This window comes from Vulpes lagopus, chromosome 23, assembly GCF_018345385.1.
Source record: "Vulpes lagopus strain Blue_001 chromosome 23, ASM1834538v1, whole genome shotgun sequence".
NCBI lineage: Eukaryota > Metazoa > Chordata > Mammalia > Carnivora > Canidae > Vulpes > Vulpes lagopus.
The window spans coordinates 9119462-9136985 of NC_054846.1; the positions used below are offsets into that span (position 1 = coordinate 9119462).

The 17524-nt window shown below is 34.2% G+C and overlaps 1 pseudogene; it reads left to right on the plus strand.

The window, feature by feature from the left end:
* Positions 1 to 17524, plus strand: part of LOC121481400 — an 88031-nt pseudogene that overhangs the window by 58105 nt on the left and 12402 nt on the right.

The window sequence follows — 17524 nt, forward strand, 5'->3', positions numbered from 1 at the left end:
TTTCTGTCCTGCAGCTGAGCCTATTGAGATATGCTTGAATCCAGATTGTTTTTATTATTTTCATGCCTAATTTTCAGCCATTTGCAGATATCTTAAACATCTTCATTCTCTTTTCGCTGCAATAGCACATAAAAAGTCCAAGCTCTGTGACACTTTACTAGACTTCCCTTTATGTTGACCAGGTGTCAGTAGCCAATTTTTACTGGTGTCAGTTGCACAATGTGGTTCGGTCTCACCTAATCACAGTGTGATTGTTCCCTATTTTAGTGAAACTTATGTTCTAGACAAGTCACAACGTTTCCATAGTTTTCTTGTGACTAATGTCGAGAATTGGCAAAGTCCACAAGCAAGAACTGAAAAGGCAGAGCATGAAATTGGGATAAGGAAAGACTGGGAACTAGGCTTTAGATTCCAATATATACATGATTTTACATAACAACGGAGTTTTGGAAGGACCAGTACTTTTTGTTTTAGAATTAGGCAAATGTGGTAAGCCAAATAGTGGTCCTCCAAAGATGATGCACTAATCTCTGTTGCCTGTGAATATGTTAACTTACACAGCAAAAGGAACTTTGAAGATATAGATGAGGTTGTATACGTTAAAGTAAGGAAATTATCCTGGATCATCTAATTTCATGAGCCTGTAGAAGCAGAGAAAAATCTTTAGCTGGAAGAAGGTAGAAGAGAGATACATCAAAAGAGGGTATCAGGGAGATTCTGAGCATAAAAAGAATTTGGCATGCTATTTCAGGCTCTGAGATGTCAGGGCTCACTTGCAAGAATAGGGGAGAGGCTTATGGGAACAAAGGGGGGAGTCCCTAATGGATAGCTAGTGGGGAAATGGGGGCCTCAGTCCTGCAACCAAAAGGAATCAAGTTTTCCTAACAACCTGAATGACCTAGAGAACAGATTCTTCTATAGAGCTTCTTGATAAGAACCAAGCAAGGTGACACTTTGATTCTGGCCTTGGAATCCAACCCAAAGCAGAAGAAACAATTGAGCCAATACAGACTATGGTGTACAGAGCTGTGAAAGAATAAATGTGCTGTTTAAAGCCACTCAATTTGTGTTATCTATGTAGCAATGATAGAAAATTAATACAACAATTAATATCTTTAACAATAATTTGGATGTGAAGTTTAGTTGACTTTATGTAAGCAAAATGACAATAGTGATTTCTTAAAATAAAGCGTTTACTTAATCACATCAAAATTTATTGATTGCCGTTTTTATGTTACATTTTTACTAACCTAAAAGTTTACTTGTGATCAATATTAAATATGGGCAATATTTGCTAGGCTTCAGTTTCATGGGAAAATGTTTTCATTTATGTTTTATCAAATTGTTACAGAAATTGAAGAATAAGAATGGATTACTTTGGTTTTATAATGATCAGAACAGTTTTTATAAATAAATAACCAGTTGCAGTTAAAAGGGTTCTTCATTTGGGGCACCTGGGTGACTCAGTTGGTTAAGTGTCCAACTTTTGAATTGAGTTCAGGTCAGGAAAAAGTGTTATTCATTGAATATCAGGACATCTGAGTTCTTTGATGACTGTGACTCACATCAACTAGTGTCCTTGAGCAACTCTCTGATCTCTCAGGATGCCAGCTGCATTGTCTGTAAAACAGGAGAATTTGTAAAAATGATCTGCAAGACCCTTGCCAGCACTGAGAGCCTGTGGTTCTGGGAATGTGCAAACAGGGACAGGTGGAGACTGACAAATAAGAAATGGAAAAGGGAAAACTGTTCCTACTTTATCTTTCTTAGAGAGTAGTTGTGAGGATAAAAATAATAACAAAAATATTGTCCCTTTCTACCTTCAGGTGTTTTCCATCTGGGATTAGATTTTAATTCATTTGGGCTAGCCAGGTGTTCACTTACTATCCCATTGTCTTTCCCGGGCCTCACATCCCTCCATATGTTGTTTACTTCACCTTTCTGATTTGAAAAATGTTCAACATTCGCTTAAAAGAACCGAAGCAAACACAAGTTTTGATATTTTCCTTCTGTCGGTCATCCATTAACATTTACTTTTTTCCCAAATCGGTGAAATCTGTCCTTGAATTTTTCTACCTCCACATTGTTTTTAAAGTCTTTTAAAACATTTTATTACATTTCTAAAAAGAGAGAGAGAGAGTCTTTGTTTTATTCCGGAGATAACATATCTGAACCAGGGATAAGAGTCAATAATATTTTGTTAGAGAGATATTTACTGTCTATTTTTAAAATATGCCCAGTTGTGCCTTATCATCAAATGCATGTAGCTACAAATGGGGCTGGCATTATATTAATGCAATGAAAAAATGACCAATGCATTAAGTAAAACAAATGGAAATAAAATTATCTCAAATGCCTGAATCACTTCAAATTTTGAAAACTCAACTATTATAAAATTCTCTTCTAAATTAATGTGTTTTGTACAACATAATAGATTGCCTACAGGGGTCTGGGAAATGTTGTTAGACTTACTTTATTATATAGCTGCTTAAGGTTGAGATTTTGTGTTGCAGGAAGTATTTTAGGATAAATATAGACCTAAGGGATTGGAATTTTTTCTTAATCTGGATTATAGAGGCCATACTTGTAAGGAGTTATTTTTTCTCAGGATATTGTTTCTTATAAATATGTGTATGCGAAATTCAGGCTAAATGTTGAGTTTAGTCCTCCCATAGCCTTCTTGCTTTTTGACACATAGGAAAGACCCTCCCTGATACTGCTTAGCACAGCAGCAAATGGTATTAGGCAGGGTCTTTCCCATGTTTCAGAAGGAAAAGTCTAGAGCACACTAGACTACGGTCAGGTTCCTATAGCTGCATACACCACCCCTTCATTCATTCCTAGCAGTTGACTTGGGCTTTTATTCAACATAAATTTTCCTGAACTCCCTGTTAGCAAACCTTAACATGAACCCTAACAACTTCTATGCGTGTATGTGGTAAAGCATCCCTTCCACATGTAGCACCCCCTACCACCGCCACTAACCTGTGCTTCATAATTTCCCTTCCTACCTCTCACTAATGACCTTTCCTCTAAGTTTTCCTTTCCTACCTCTTATTTGGATTTTTTTCTGAGATATTTAAACATGATTAAGTTTCTCATATCTTCAAAAATCCTTTCATTTCGGCTACTTCTTATTTCTCTCCTAATATCCCCAATCCCCCAATTTGGTGTGTAGTTTCTGTTTTTCTATTTCCCACTTCCTCCTCAGTCCACTTCATTATGACTTTTAATAGCACTAGTCCCTTCTAAGTGCTTAAATGCACTGGAAATTTTTCCAGAACTCATTTTATTTGACCTCTCAGTGGTGTGGGACCTTGTTGGTAGCTCATTCCTTATTGAAACTCTCTTCCCTTTTCCCAAAGGTATATCCCCTGGTTTTCTTCTGTCTAACTGGCTGTTTTGTCTCCTTTGATGGTGAATGCTCTTCTCGTACTCAGGTCATGAAATTTCTCAAAGCTGTTTTCTGCACTCTCTATACTTTTCTTCCTCTGTACTCTCCCTAACTCAGACTTCAGTCACATGTGCAGCATTTCCACGTCGTTTCTCCATTGCCTTTTTTCCCCCTCTCACCCCCATAGGTAACTCCTACTTGCCCTTTAGCTCTGACGTCAAAATATCTTCTTCACTGTGCTTTCATAGATTCATATTTTTTTGTGCTTTTGTGTTTTTTTACTCCTCATTTTGTGTGGCAGTTAATTTCAGCTTGTACCTACACATTGATTAATATGACACTGGAGTAATTTCCTCATCCCACTGGATTGTTAAGCCCATGAAAGTTGAAAATATATTAACTTTTGCTTATAACTGAATCTTTTGTTTCTAGGTACTCAAGAAAAGTTTTTATATTGATTGAATGATTCTTGTCATCCTTAAGCTATACCCAAATTGCAAGCTTCTCCATACCTCTGCAGGGCCCCCAATTATATTTTTAAGCTTTCTTACCCTCATCCTCCCAGCACTAACTCCTCACTCCTTGTCAACACTTCTCATTAGCTTACATTTCCAATAAATATTCCTATACTCTTTACCCCTTCAAAAAATGTCTTCTACCTATTTGCCTTATGACTATTTCTCATGCATCTAGGGGCTGGAATCTGCTATGGATAATTTTAATGGAATTGAGATAGTCAGGTCTAAAACATTGATTTTGTAGGCCTCATAATATTATCTGCCCTTTTGGTTAAAGATAACCAGCTACATCACCTTCCAGTCTTCCCTCCCATTCCCTTCCCTCCAGTCATCTGTTGCCATTCCAGTCGTTCCTCAACATTTTCCAAAAACTCTGAGTTTCAATAATTTATACATTCATGTGAAATAACTGATGAGTTCTTCTTGTGCTCAGGTTGAACTATTAAACAATACATAGAAGGTCCAGCTGTTAAATGGCAATGAAGTGTGGGAGAGAACACATAGTCAACAGACAAGAAAATTGATTAATGGGTTATTTTCAGATAGTCAAGAAACTAAGAAGGAAAATAATGCAAAGTGGTTCAAAAAAGACTGAGGGAGCCATGTAATTTAGATTATTTGGATGGTCTAGGAAAGCCTGTGAAGAGGTGCATGGAAACCTAATACCCTTGAGGCTAACAACTTTCATAGTTGCACTATGGATGTGGTAAACTTTAAAAGTGTGAGCCCTGGTGTTTGAGGTGTGGAGATAGGGTACCCCTCTGAGCATAGAGCTTCTGTTGTTAACAATTTTGCCATGTATTTCCTATTTGTCTTCTTTCTTGCTCCTTAACCAGTGTACACACAGAGATATGCAAACTAGATGATTTCACCCTTCCTTCTTTTTTTGCCTCTTTGAAATGATCTAATCCACAGGGGAAGGAGAAGAACCAGAGGAAAGCTCAGATATGGTTCAGTCTAAGCCCAGTGGTTCACACAGACAGTGATCTGAGTGGAACAATGTGGAATGCTACAAATCCTTCCCTATCTATTCCTCTTCCACAGTGCTTGCCCTTTTTTTTCTGCTTCCAGCACCCCATCTTTGCCCCATACACAAGAGGAATATCTCCACCTTCTGGCTCCTCAAGAAAGTTTCTTATAAGTTCATCATGCATGTGTGCATACACACACACATGCATGTGTTAGGGATGTGGCTGAGAGTTTTATGATTCATTACTTCCCTTTTGTTTCTCTGACATCTCTACCACCACCTTGTAGTTCACTCTGTACTTAAAAAAATAATAATAAGACTACCAGTTATCTAATTGCACATGAAAAACACAAAGCAAAACAAACAAACAAACAAAAAACTCTTCTTGGTCCTAATTTTTACTTGACCTCAACCTCTGTAAGATGTGAGTCTGTTAACCACCCTACCACTTCTTAGAACTCCCCTTCTTAAAGATTCCACTACACCATTCTCCTCTGATCAGTGATCCATCCTATGTGTTTCTAGATAAAACTCAGTGTCTTCAATATAGCACATGCACCCTTTTATTCCTTTCCACCATGGCAGACACATTCACTACCATACTGGTACCCATCCTGTTACTCAACCCTGCTTGAGTCATTAGTCACCAATGTGCCTTGTGTCAGTCCCTTTCTTGATTATCTTGTTTATCACATGCTGTTCTGCTTGGATTATCGCTCTTCTCCACCCTTCTCTCTCCCATCTCCTCAGCAAACTCTTTTCTAGGGGGGGGGGGGGGCAAAAAATAGCATTTGTACTGCCTGCACCATCTAGCATGCCAGAACTCTTTCCTCTGTTCCCATATTTTGACTTCATCATTTTTTCCATGTCGCTCTAGTGTTCATAGTTTACATCTTGTCTTATGACTCTATAACTAAACTATGAGCTCCTGCATGGCTTTGTTCCTACAACAACTTGGGACATATACTAGTTAGTTAATAAACATTTGTTATAGTAGAATTTGAAGAACAATAAATATTTGCCATGGGCAAGATTCTTGTAAAAATAACCAATTAGTATATTGATAAAGTAATTTTCATAGAAAAAAATGCAGTTTCTTTTTGTTGCTGTTAAACTTCCACTTTGCAGACAATAATATTGCCAACTTACAAATAGGTTAGAGCCAAAATTTTTGGATTTTTCAGAAGCATAGATAATGTTAGAACAAAAAAATTAGATATCATTGTAGGGCACTTGTTTATTTTTATGAAAAATCTTTGCTATACACATGGATTTTATATTGGTATATTAGAGATACTATTTATGTACAAATGTTCCTTGGCTTACAGTGGAATAAAGTCTTGATAAACCCGTTGTAAATTGAAATATCATAAGTCAAAAGTACATTTAATATGCCTAATCTGCCAAACATCATGGCTTAGCCTAACCTACCTTAAATACGCTCAGAACACTTACATTAGCCCCAGTTGAGTTTTGGTTGGGCAAAGTCATCTATCACAAACCCTACTAAATAGGGTTAAAGTGTTGAATATCTTATGTAATTGATTAAATACTGTACCGAAGGTGAGAAACAATGGTTGTGTGGGTGCAGAAAGGTTGTAAGTGTACGATCACATGATTAAGTGGGGGCTGCCACTGCCCAGCATCATAAGACAGTATTGTACTGCATATCACAAGCCTGGAAAATATCAAAATTCAAAATTCGAGGCGCAGTTTCTACTGAAGGCATCTTGCTTTTTGCACCCTCGTAAAGTCAAAAAATTATAAGTAGAGCCACGGTAAGTCGGAAACTCTAGTTTCCATTAGCTGAATTTTGATCATATTTGTATCATAGAACAACAAAGAAGAATCTACTAAAAATAAATATACCTAACTTTCAGCTACCTCTTCCCCCTTTAAGAATCTCAAAAGCAATTTAGAGGAAGATAAAGTGCTGATAATACCACAAAGGAGGCCATTCATTCCTACACAATTAAACTATTTTTCTATTTTTCAAGTGCCTTTGTGTTTGAAAAATAAAGTTGTTTAAAAGAACGTCTTTCCTGGAGGCAAATTAACCAGAACATTCCTTCTCTCACTACCAAGGTGGATGATATACTACTGCTAACTGGATTGCTAAGGAAGTTTAAAGTCCAGACAAACAAAAAGATCACTTACAATTACGTTAAACCCTTTCCCTCTATCTACTTGATGTAATATATTTTTTTGTTATTTTCTTAAGCTTTATGAGATAGTCATGCTTGCCAGCACTATTCTAAGAGGCTCTGCATACATTATTTTTTTCAAATAAGAGGTAATTTCCCTTTCATTAATGCCAACAAGATCTATCTACATTTTGTAATTGATTCAAGGTTAATCAGTCATATTTTCTAATAGATATTTATTTTGATTAAAAGGTAAAAAAAAATAACCTGGAATAATTCCCTCTTCATCTGATAGGCACTCTTATCATGTCAGTGAACTTAACTTATTTTGAATCCATAAAACTACTCCCACTTCAGTTTCTATTAGTTTTCTGCATATTTGGCAATTAATACTTTATTTCCTACTGCTACCTATGGCTGCACTAATTTTCTTGCAGATGAGGTTTGTCAGTCTCGTTCTATATTTATCCCACTGGAGAGGGACTTATTGGTCTTTTGGTTGACAAGCTTCCTGATCCTCAGTGTGGTCCCAAGGTGGTTTACATGAAGACAGAAACAAAAGCAAACTCATTTTAAATCTGTATCCTGTTGCCAAGCAATGATTATTGCTAGAATTTTAAGGGTTCATTTTCAAATTCTTGCCCCAGATGGATATGAAATCTATGTTGTTATGCTGATTTTAAACGACTGGGCATATTAACTGAATGATAATGTAGTTTTTGCATCAGAAATGAAGTCTCATAAATCCTATTTGTCTAATTTATCTGTGCAGCTTTTCTGCTCAGCTTCAGTTAATATCATTAAATTCTTATCTAATTATAATGCAAGCAATCTGACTGCCAGAACCAAGACTGTGTCAGCATTTTCTTTGCAAACTTCTAATCTCAAAGGCTTGGAATAAACCAACCCAAAAAATGATGTTGGCTGATACACCTTGGAATGCTAATTCTCATAGCCAAGTGAGTTGTGTGCTTCTCGTTTCAAGATAAGCTTATGTATGAGAAATACAATTATTTTAATGGCAAATATTTCTCATGAGAGGCTGTTTTCTTTTTTTATATCTGAAAGACATCATCAGTTATTGCTATAATCATAATATACAACATTCCCCTTCTTGGTACTCTCTATGTCTCATTCAGGACTCTCATTTTTTTTTTTTTTTTAACTCTCATGTCTTTTGGATAGAAGTCCTTTGTAAATTTCCGGGAGGCATTTCTAACTGCAATGTATGATAAAAGTACAAGTAAAATTGCAATAACCCAAAAGTGCAGGTTTGTTTTGTTAGTTGGTCTAATGCCATCCACGAATATTTTGAACATATTGTGAGCTATATAAATTGTGCCATTTAAATATCACATGAAATATTTAAAATTCTCTGATATTATTTTTGTTGAGATGTATCTAACAAAACAACACACAAATCTTAACTGATCAGTACGGGAGTTTGACAATAGCATATACCCTATACCTACCACTTATAGCGAGATGAAGAACTTCTTTCTTTCCCTTTCAGAATGTTCCTTGATGTCCCTTACTAATTATTCTATAATGCTCCTTCAACCATTATCCAATTTCTGTCCCTTTAGAATAATTTGTTTTATAAGTTTTATGTAAATAAAATCATACTGCAAGTATTATTTTGTGTCTGCTTTTTTGTGTGTAGTAAGTCATTGTGCTTATCATTCTTTTTATTACCAATAATATCCTGTTGTACATATATAACCCTTCCCTTGGATGTCTGGCTCACAGAGCAGATACAAGGTTAACTTTATAGATATATATCATAGAGTTGTCTAAAAATGTTGAACCATTTTATACTCCCAAAAATAATATATGAAAGTACTGGTTGCGGTACATTCTGATCAATTGTTAGTTTTGTCAGTCTTTTGGATTTTTGTTTTTCTACGTGGTCTGTAGTTGTATCTCATTGTGGTTACAATTTATATTTTTCTAGGAACTAATGACATTAAAAACCTTTTCATATATTTATTATCCATTCATAGCTTTTCATATATTTATTATCCATTCATAGATCTTCTCTTAAAAAGTGTTTATTCAAGTATTTTGCTTACTTTTTGTCATGTTGTTATTTTTAAATTATTAATTTGTGCTTTTTACATGTTTTTGAAACAAGTGCTTTGTTAGACATATGTACTATAAATACTTTTACCAGGTTGTGGCTTGCATATTATTTTCTTACTGGTGTCTTTTCATGAGCAGGCCAGAAATTTTTACATTTCAAAATTTGTTATCTATCAGTTTTTTTTCTTCTGGAATTTATGTTTTGTTGTTGTCAGTCTCAGGACTCTATTTTCTTTTAGGTTGTGAAAATGATCTGTTTTCTTCTAGAAGCTTTACAGTTTTATGCTTAGGTCCAAGATCTATTTTGGTCTAATTTTTGTGCACGGAATAAGGTGAGAATGAAAGTTTATCCTCCCTGGCCCCACCAATATCCAGTTGTTCTAAGAACATCCATCGAAAAGATTCCTTTACCTGATGAATGGACTTAAATCAATTGTCCAGGGTATATTTCTGGACTCCTTATTCCTTTACAATTCTACTTATCTGTCTTTTTGCTAATAAAACCCTCTGTCTTTATTATTTGGGTTGTAATAAGTCTTAAAATCAGGTATGGCAAATTATTTAAATTTGATCTTTGTTTTTCTTGTCAAACTTGTTTCAGCTAATCAAATTGTTTTGGGTGTTCAATGCCCTTTTCTTTCCATAAAAAATAATAATAATAAAAAGTTTTAGAATAGGCTCATCAATTCTGACAAAAAAAAATACTTGTTAGAGTTTTTGTTGAGATTGGTACTAATCTGTAGATCATTTGGGGAAGATTTGACAACAGCAATAGTTAATTCTACATGTCAACTTGGCTAGGCTATACTGCCCAGTTATTTGGTCAAACACTGGTCGAGATATTGTTGAGAAAGTATTTGTGGATGTGATTGGCATTTAAAACCAGTTACCTTTGAGGGATCCCTGGGTGGCTCAGTGGTTAGTGCCGCCTTCCGCCCAGGGCGTGATCCTGGAGTCCTGGGATAGAGTCTCACTCAGGATCCCTGCATGGAGCCTGCTTCTCCCTCTGCCTGTGTCTCTGCCTCTCTCTCTCTCTGTCTCTCTGTGTCTCTCATGAATAAATAAATAAAATCTTTAAAAAAATAAAATCACTTAACTTTGAAAGTAAGGCAGAATATTCTCATCAGGCCTTATCCAATTTTTTTGAGAGTCTAAAAGACAAAGTCTGAGATTTTCCAAAGAAGAAGGAATTTGCCTTGATATTGCAGCATAGAAATCTGCTTGACTTTCTAGACTGCTGGCTTGCCCCATGGATTCTAGACTTAACAGCCCTCACATTATGTGAGTCAGTTCCTCAAAATAAATCTCTCCCTCAGACACACACATACATACACAGATATATATACACACATATACATGCATGTATATATATACATATATATACACACACATATACATTATATGCATGTATATATATATATTTGTGTGTGTATTTGTTATATGTCTATATATATATGGTTCGTTCTGTTTCTCTGAAGAACCCTGAAAAAACTGTGTTTTGAATTTTATTTTGTTTATTTTATTATATTTTTTTTTTAGAGAGAGAGAGAAGGGGGAGGGGCAGAGATAGAGGGAGAGAATCCCAAGAAGGCTCCACTACCAGCACGGAGCCTGATGTGGGTCTCAATTTCATGACCCTGAGATCATGACCTGAGCCAAAATCAGAGTCAGATACTTAACCAACTGAACTACCCAGATGTCCCTTGAATTTTATTTTTTAGTTGTGGGTTAAAATAAAGAGAAATTCAAATGGTTTTATGTAATGACATTTTTTTCTTTGGTCATACTATTTTCAATTAGTTCTAATAATTTGTAGATTTGTAGATTTGTACCCTATTTATTGTTTGCAAACTCTAAGAGTTTTACCCCCAGCAATGTTTTGCTTTTCATTATTTTGCTTTATTTTACTCATTAGTTTTTCCATTTATGTTCATGAGTTATTTAGTTGATTGGTTGTTTGTTTTTAAGCAATGCTTTTCTCTGATTTTAGGATTGGAATAATGAGTGCTAATAAAAGTACTTCTCTCTTCATCTATTTAAAGAGAATGGACACTATTTCTCCTTACGTATTTGTATAATTCACTGATATAGTCATTAGTGTCTGTATTGTTCTTTGTTGGAAAGCATTACAGTTTATATTGACAAATTATAATAAATGTGGATTTAATTCAATTTTAAAATTTTGGGCAGTTTTTTAAATCGATGTTTTTCAAGAAAATTGTCCATTTTATTTAAGTTGTTAATTTTATTACCATAACGTTGTTCAAAATATCTCTTTATTAACTTTTTAATGTCTGTCTCACTCTTACTATTGACTTGTCATGCTAAGAGTTTATCAGTATTTTTTTTTATCTTTTCAAAGAACCAGATTTTTTCTTTGTTAGTTTTCTCTATTTTTGTCTATTTTCTATTTCATTCATTTCACATTTATTTTTATGATCTTATTTATTCTGCTTTATCTTCTTAAGACACAACCTTAAGTCACTGATTTAACTATTTTAAAATACATTTTCTAATATGGGCAATATAAAACTGTAAAAATAGCATTAGCTTATATTCTACAATATTATGCTGTTCCTTCATTATCATCTAGTTCAAAATATTTTCAAATTTTACTTGCAATTTCTTTCTTTTTTTTAACCCATGGATTTAAAGTGTGTTATTAATTTCCAATTTTGTGGGAATTTCTTTTAGATATCTTATTGCTATAGATCTCTGATTTAATTCTCTTATGGGCAGAAAACATTATATGTGTGAGTTCAGTGCATTTTAATTTTATTGAGATCTATTTTATGCTACAATACCTGATTTATATTGGTAAATATTGTATGTAAACTTGAATAAAATTAATTTCTCAGATTTTCAGTTGTAATATTCCATAAATGTAAGTTAGGTCAACTTGGATAATACTATTCAGTTTTTTTTAACTTTACTGCATTTTTTTTCTGATTTTGCTACCAATTTCTGAGGGAGAAATTTCTGAGGGAGATAATATCCTATTATCATTGTGGGTTCTTTTGAATTTATCCCTAAAGTCTTCTCAATTTTTGCTTTGTGTAACTTGAAGCTCTTTTGGTTGGCATGCACATATTTAACTTTGTTATGTATTCTTAATGAATTCATTTTTTTTATCATTATGACTTGCCTCCCTTTATTTCTTTGTCTTGGAGTCTATTTTGAGTTTTATTAATACAACATGCATTTTCTTAAACTAAGAATTTGCATTTGTTTGTCTTTTCCCATACTTTTAGTTTCAGTGTGTATGTGGTGCTCAATCCCAAGATCATGACCAGAGCTGAAGACAGACACACCTAACTAGTTGAATCTGTACCCCTGTACATATCTTTTTAATTTAAAAAAAAGGGATTCTCGCAAATTGCATATACTAGAATCTTGCTTTTTCTATAATCCAATTTGACAATCTTTTGCTTTTAAATGGGGTGTCAGTCCATTTATTTTTAATGTAGTTTTTGACAAGGTTGAGTTTAAATATTCCATCATGACAAGTATTTTATACTTGTTATTTTTCTTATGTTTCTCAATTTCTGCTTTATTTCAGTAAATTTTTAGAAATTAAAAATATTCTATTTTATCTTCTGCATTAGAGCTTTTGACTATGACACTTTGTGTTAGTTTTTATTGGTTTCTCTAGAGTACAATGTAAAAACCTTATTATATTTACCATTCAACCACCATCTTGTTTTTGTTGACATGTATTTTACTACAGCATATGCTAAAATCTCACAATAAATCGTTTTCATTTTTTCTAGAATGCTTAACAATCTCAACGATCTTTAACGATAAGTAAGGAAAAAATGCAGATATATGTCATATGCTATATATGTATACGTAACATATTTACATATATATTTACATGTATATATAAAACCTTTTACCCTTACTCTGATTATTATTGCCCATAATTTGTTTATATTTTGTTAATTTTCAACAGCCTTAATGGACTTTTAATACTTTAATTATTAAAATAATAAATACATGTTTTATGCAAAAGTTTTTTTTTTTAAGATTTTTTGTATTTATTCATGAGAGACACACAGAGAGAGGCAGAGACATAGGCAGAGGGAGAAGCAGGCTCCATGCAAGGAGCTTCCATGCATACTCCATCACTGTACCCCCAAGCTCATGCCCTTAGCGGAAGGCAGACGCTCAACTGCTGAGCCACCCAGGGATTCCCAAAAGCTTTTTTAAAAAGTGTTATTCAATAGCAATTTACTTATTGTACAAGATTAAAAATCATAGTATCCTTATTTATAAATAAATATATTTGCCAGTATTCCCATTTTTATTTTTACTGTGTAATTATTTGTGACTCCGTGTGAGATTTTGCCATGCTTTGCTTGTGAGTCCATCGTTGTTGGTTTGGTTTTCCAATATGCATTCCAAACCCCTTCTTATCTTCCAGACTCCTTTCCTACAGATACTAGGAAGCTTTTTTTTTTTCTTCAGATTTTGTTTATTTATTCATGAGAGACACAGAGAGAGGGGCAGAGACACAGGCAGAGGGAGAAGCAGGCTCCATGCGGGGAGCCCAACATGGGACTCGATCCTGGGACCCCAGGGTCATGCCCTAAATGAAGGTTGACGCTCAATGGCTGAGCCACCCAGGCGTTCCCAGATACTAGGAAGCTTAAAACTACATTTCTGAGGCCCTCTTGTAGCTAGAGTTCTTTCTGAGACTGATTCTACTACTCTGATGTATGCTCAATAGACTTGGATTTTGAACTGAGTCATATGAGGAAAGACATAGAATTTGGAGATCTATTTTGCTGCTGTGAAACACAGTGGAAATATCATCCTCCAGGAGGCTGCAGGTATACAGCCAACTTCCAAATTTAGCAGCATCTTCCTAATCCAGTGGCCTTTGGATCAGGGCAGGAGCGTGTAGATCTGAAGCCAATAGTTTCTTAATTCAATAGCTGTCACAAGTAGCTGCTTTCTTGGCAGGAGAGTTTGACATTGCAGGGTATCCCTGATAACTCATTTTAGAGTCTGTATCTGGAGTCCTTCTAAAGAATCTATAACTATTTACTATTTCCTTCATGTAGCTAGAATGGACTCTCCTATTTAGCAAAATTCTGACCGTTACTTGCAATTGGGAATTTCTTCTATAAGCAACCAGTTAGGAGCTAAATAGTACTAACAAAATTATACTAAACCTAAATACTTTGGAGACATTTTAAAAATGCCATGAGGGGCCTAAAACTGAAAAAGAAAATAAGGAATTTTAAATTTGGTGGAAATGTCATGAATTACACACATTACTTTGTATAGTAACAGATTTATATAGCATTCTGTATCACAGGTAGTAAAAACTAAGAAAAATTAGGGAAGTCAAAATGCTTTCATTTGTTTTCATTGATGAAACATCTTCCTTTAACTGAGTATATCAAATAGCTTCCTTAAACTGAGTATATCAAATTGTGGTCCTGAGAGATTGAATAAAATATTTTAACTGCTAAGTTGATAAGGAATTAAAAAAAAGAGAGAGAGAAAAAGGGAGGTATTAGGTGATAAAGCACTCAAATGCAGTTAAAATTAGACAACTCTGAAGTTTGGACCTGATAAGTGATTCCCCTTGGGTACTGACAGTCCCTTCATGCAGTATCACAGTAAACACCAGAAATGTGCATGGTTATTTTTTACTGATTATTCGCTTGGTAGGATCCAAATCACTAAGAGATATGTAGGTTGTTAGAAATTTGTAGAGGGCAGCCCGAGTGGCTCAGCGGTTTAGCGCTGCCTTCATCCTGGAGACCCGGGATGGAGTCCCACATCCGGCTTCCTGCATGGAGCGTGCTTCTCCCTCTGCCTGTGTCTCTGCCTCTCTCTCTCTGCATCTCTCATGAAAAAATAAATAAAATATTAAAAAAAAAGAAATTTGTGGAAACGTGGGAAGCCATTCCTCTTTCTGTGTTTTCTCTTGCTTTATGTAAAACTCTTTATAAATTTGCATTGAACTATATATATTGGTATCTTTCTACCATTCGTATTACTGTGTCAGTCCAGCAGGTTAATATATTTCAAATGGGTAAACTATTAAAATTCTTTTCCAGTTATAAGCTAACAAATTTGGATTTCAGATTTCTCAAAGTTTATCAATTTTCTATATATTTCTTGTATTTTCTATACTATTAATTTCTATTGCACATCAGCATTCTGTTTGGTTTTTTTCTGCTTCCTTCATTGAATAAATTTGTACTCAACTCAAATCGTGTTTCATTGGGGTCAGTAACATGAATATGCTAGTGTTCTATATTTCTTCAGTTATGTATTTCTTCAGTTATAATGAACATTGTATTATACATTGGAGACTACTTTCCCTTTATATTCAGTTATCTATCATCTATCTATCATCTATCTATCTATCATCTATCCATCTATCTATATAAAACTATATTCAGTTACATATATAACTTTATGTTCAGTTATATATATAATTGTATGTATATGTGTGTATATATATACATATATGTATATTTATTTTTTATTCATAGGTCAACCTTAAAAGTTGTTCCTATATTCATATTGATTTTTATCAATAGATCTATTGTTTATAGATCTATTGCTCTTCTTTTAGGTTTTAGATAGGATTAAAGATGGATAACAATTTTTGACTTTGCCTGGAGAGCTGCACCAGCTATATCTGGACTTTACATTATTTATGTCTTCCTCTATGTTGAATGACTGAAAGTGTTTTCCCCAAATTCATATATTGAAATGTACGGTTCAATGTAATGATATAGGAAGTGGGGCCTTTGAGAGCTGGATAAGTCACAATAGTGGATAGCACCATTTATAATAGAGGACCTACAGAACTCCTTAGCCCCTTTTCCCATGTGGGGCTATAGTGGTAAGATGGTCATCCAGGAAGTGAGTCCTCATCAGACACCAAACCTGTGGTTTCCATTAACTTAGACTTGTTAATCTCCAGAGTTAAATGTGTGAGAATTAAACGGCTGTTGCGTATAAGCTATTCAGATTGTGGCATTTTGTTACAGTGGCCTGAACAGATTGATACTAATCAACCTAAAGTCCTTGAGGGATATGGTAAAGACTGAGTCAGACTAATCCTTAAGACGTACCTCTTTAGGTCTACTACAGTTTATAAAAATTTTTATGTTGAGGAATGTTGGTGTTCATTTTAATGGTTATACATTATTCCATGTTGAATACTTAATAAGAGATTTTTCTATCAATATTGGTGTTTAAATTTCTTACTTTTACAAACAAAGCTTCAATAAACTTTTTTGTACCTGTCTTACAGACAACATGAACAGGATTTTTTTCTCTAGGGTGTACACATTGAAGTAGAATTGCTAGGTTGTAAAGTATGTGCATCTTCAGTGTTACTAGGTTGTGACAACTTCTCTTTGAAATCTTATACTGCTTTGTATTTTCATATGCAATGTGTGTTCCCACTAGTACTTGGTATCAGAATTAAAACTTTGAAAGGCTTTTCTCATTCACACTTTTGTTTTCATTTGTATTTTTCCAATGCAATGGCTAATATTTTTATATTTATTGGCCCTAGTTTTTCTATAAAATATATACTCAAGTGTTTTGCCTTTTTTTTTTCAATTGTTCTTTCTTTCAGATTGATTTGAAGGAATTCCTTATATTCTGGATATTATTCTTTTGTTAGTTTTTTTTTTTTTTGCAAATATCTCCTCCAAATCTGTGGCTTAACATCATATTTTTTGTTTTAGATATCTTCTGTAATACAGATATTTTTATTGCAAAATAATGTAGTTTATAATTTGTAGATTATATGTTTTAATAAGGCAATAATTCTCTGTCCTAAATTCACAGACATATTTTTTATTCCAAGTATTTTTTAAAAGATTTTTATTTATTTATTCATGAGAGACACACAGAGAGAGAGCCAGAGACACAGGCAGAGGGAGAAGCAGGGTCCATGCAGGGAGCCCAATGCGGGACTCAATTCCAGGGCCCCGGGATCACACCCTGAATCAAAGGCAGACGTTCAACCACTGAGCCCCCCAGGCCTCCCTATTCGAAGCATTTTAAAGTTTAGCTTTACAAACTTTAATCTACATGGAAATTACTATTTTCATATAAGGTAATGTAAAAATGATCTGGTTTCACCTGTTTTAAAAACAGATAACCATTTGGCTCTGACCACTTATTGCATAATACCTCCTTATCCACTGAGAAAGTGCCACTTTTGTTATATATCAAGTGTGGATATTCTCTATATGTATAGATATTTCCCTTTTCAAGTTTTTAATAGTTTAATTTAGGATATATATATTTAATTTCATAAATAAGATTGGCATGTAATTTTCTTTATAAAACTGTCTTTGTTTTGCTGTGATGGCCAGACATGGCCAGACATCCAGACATGATATTAGATCACAGAGATACGGACTAAATA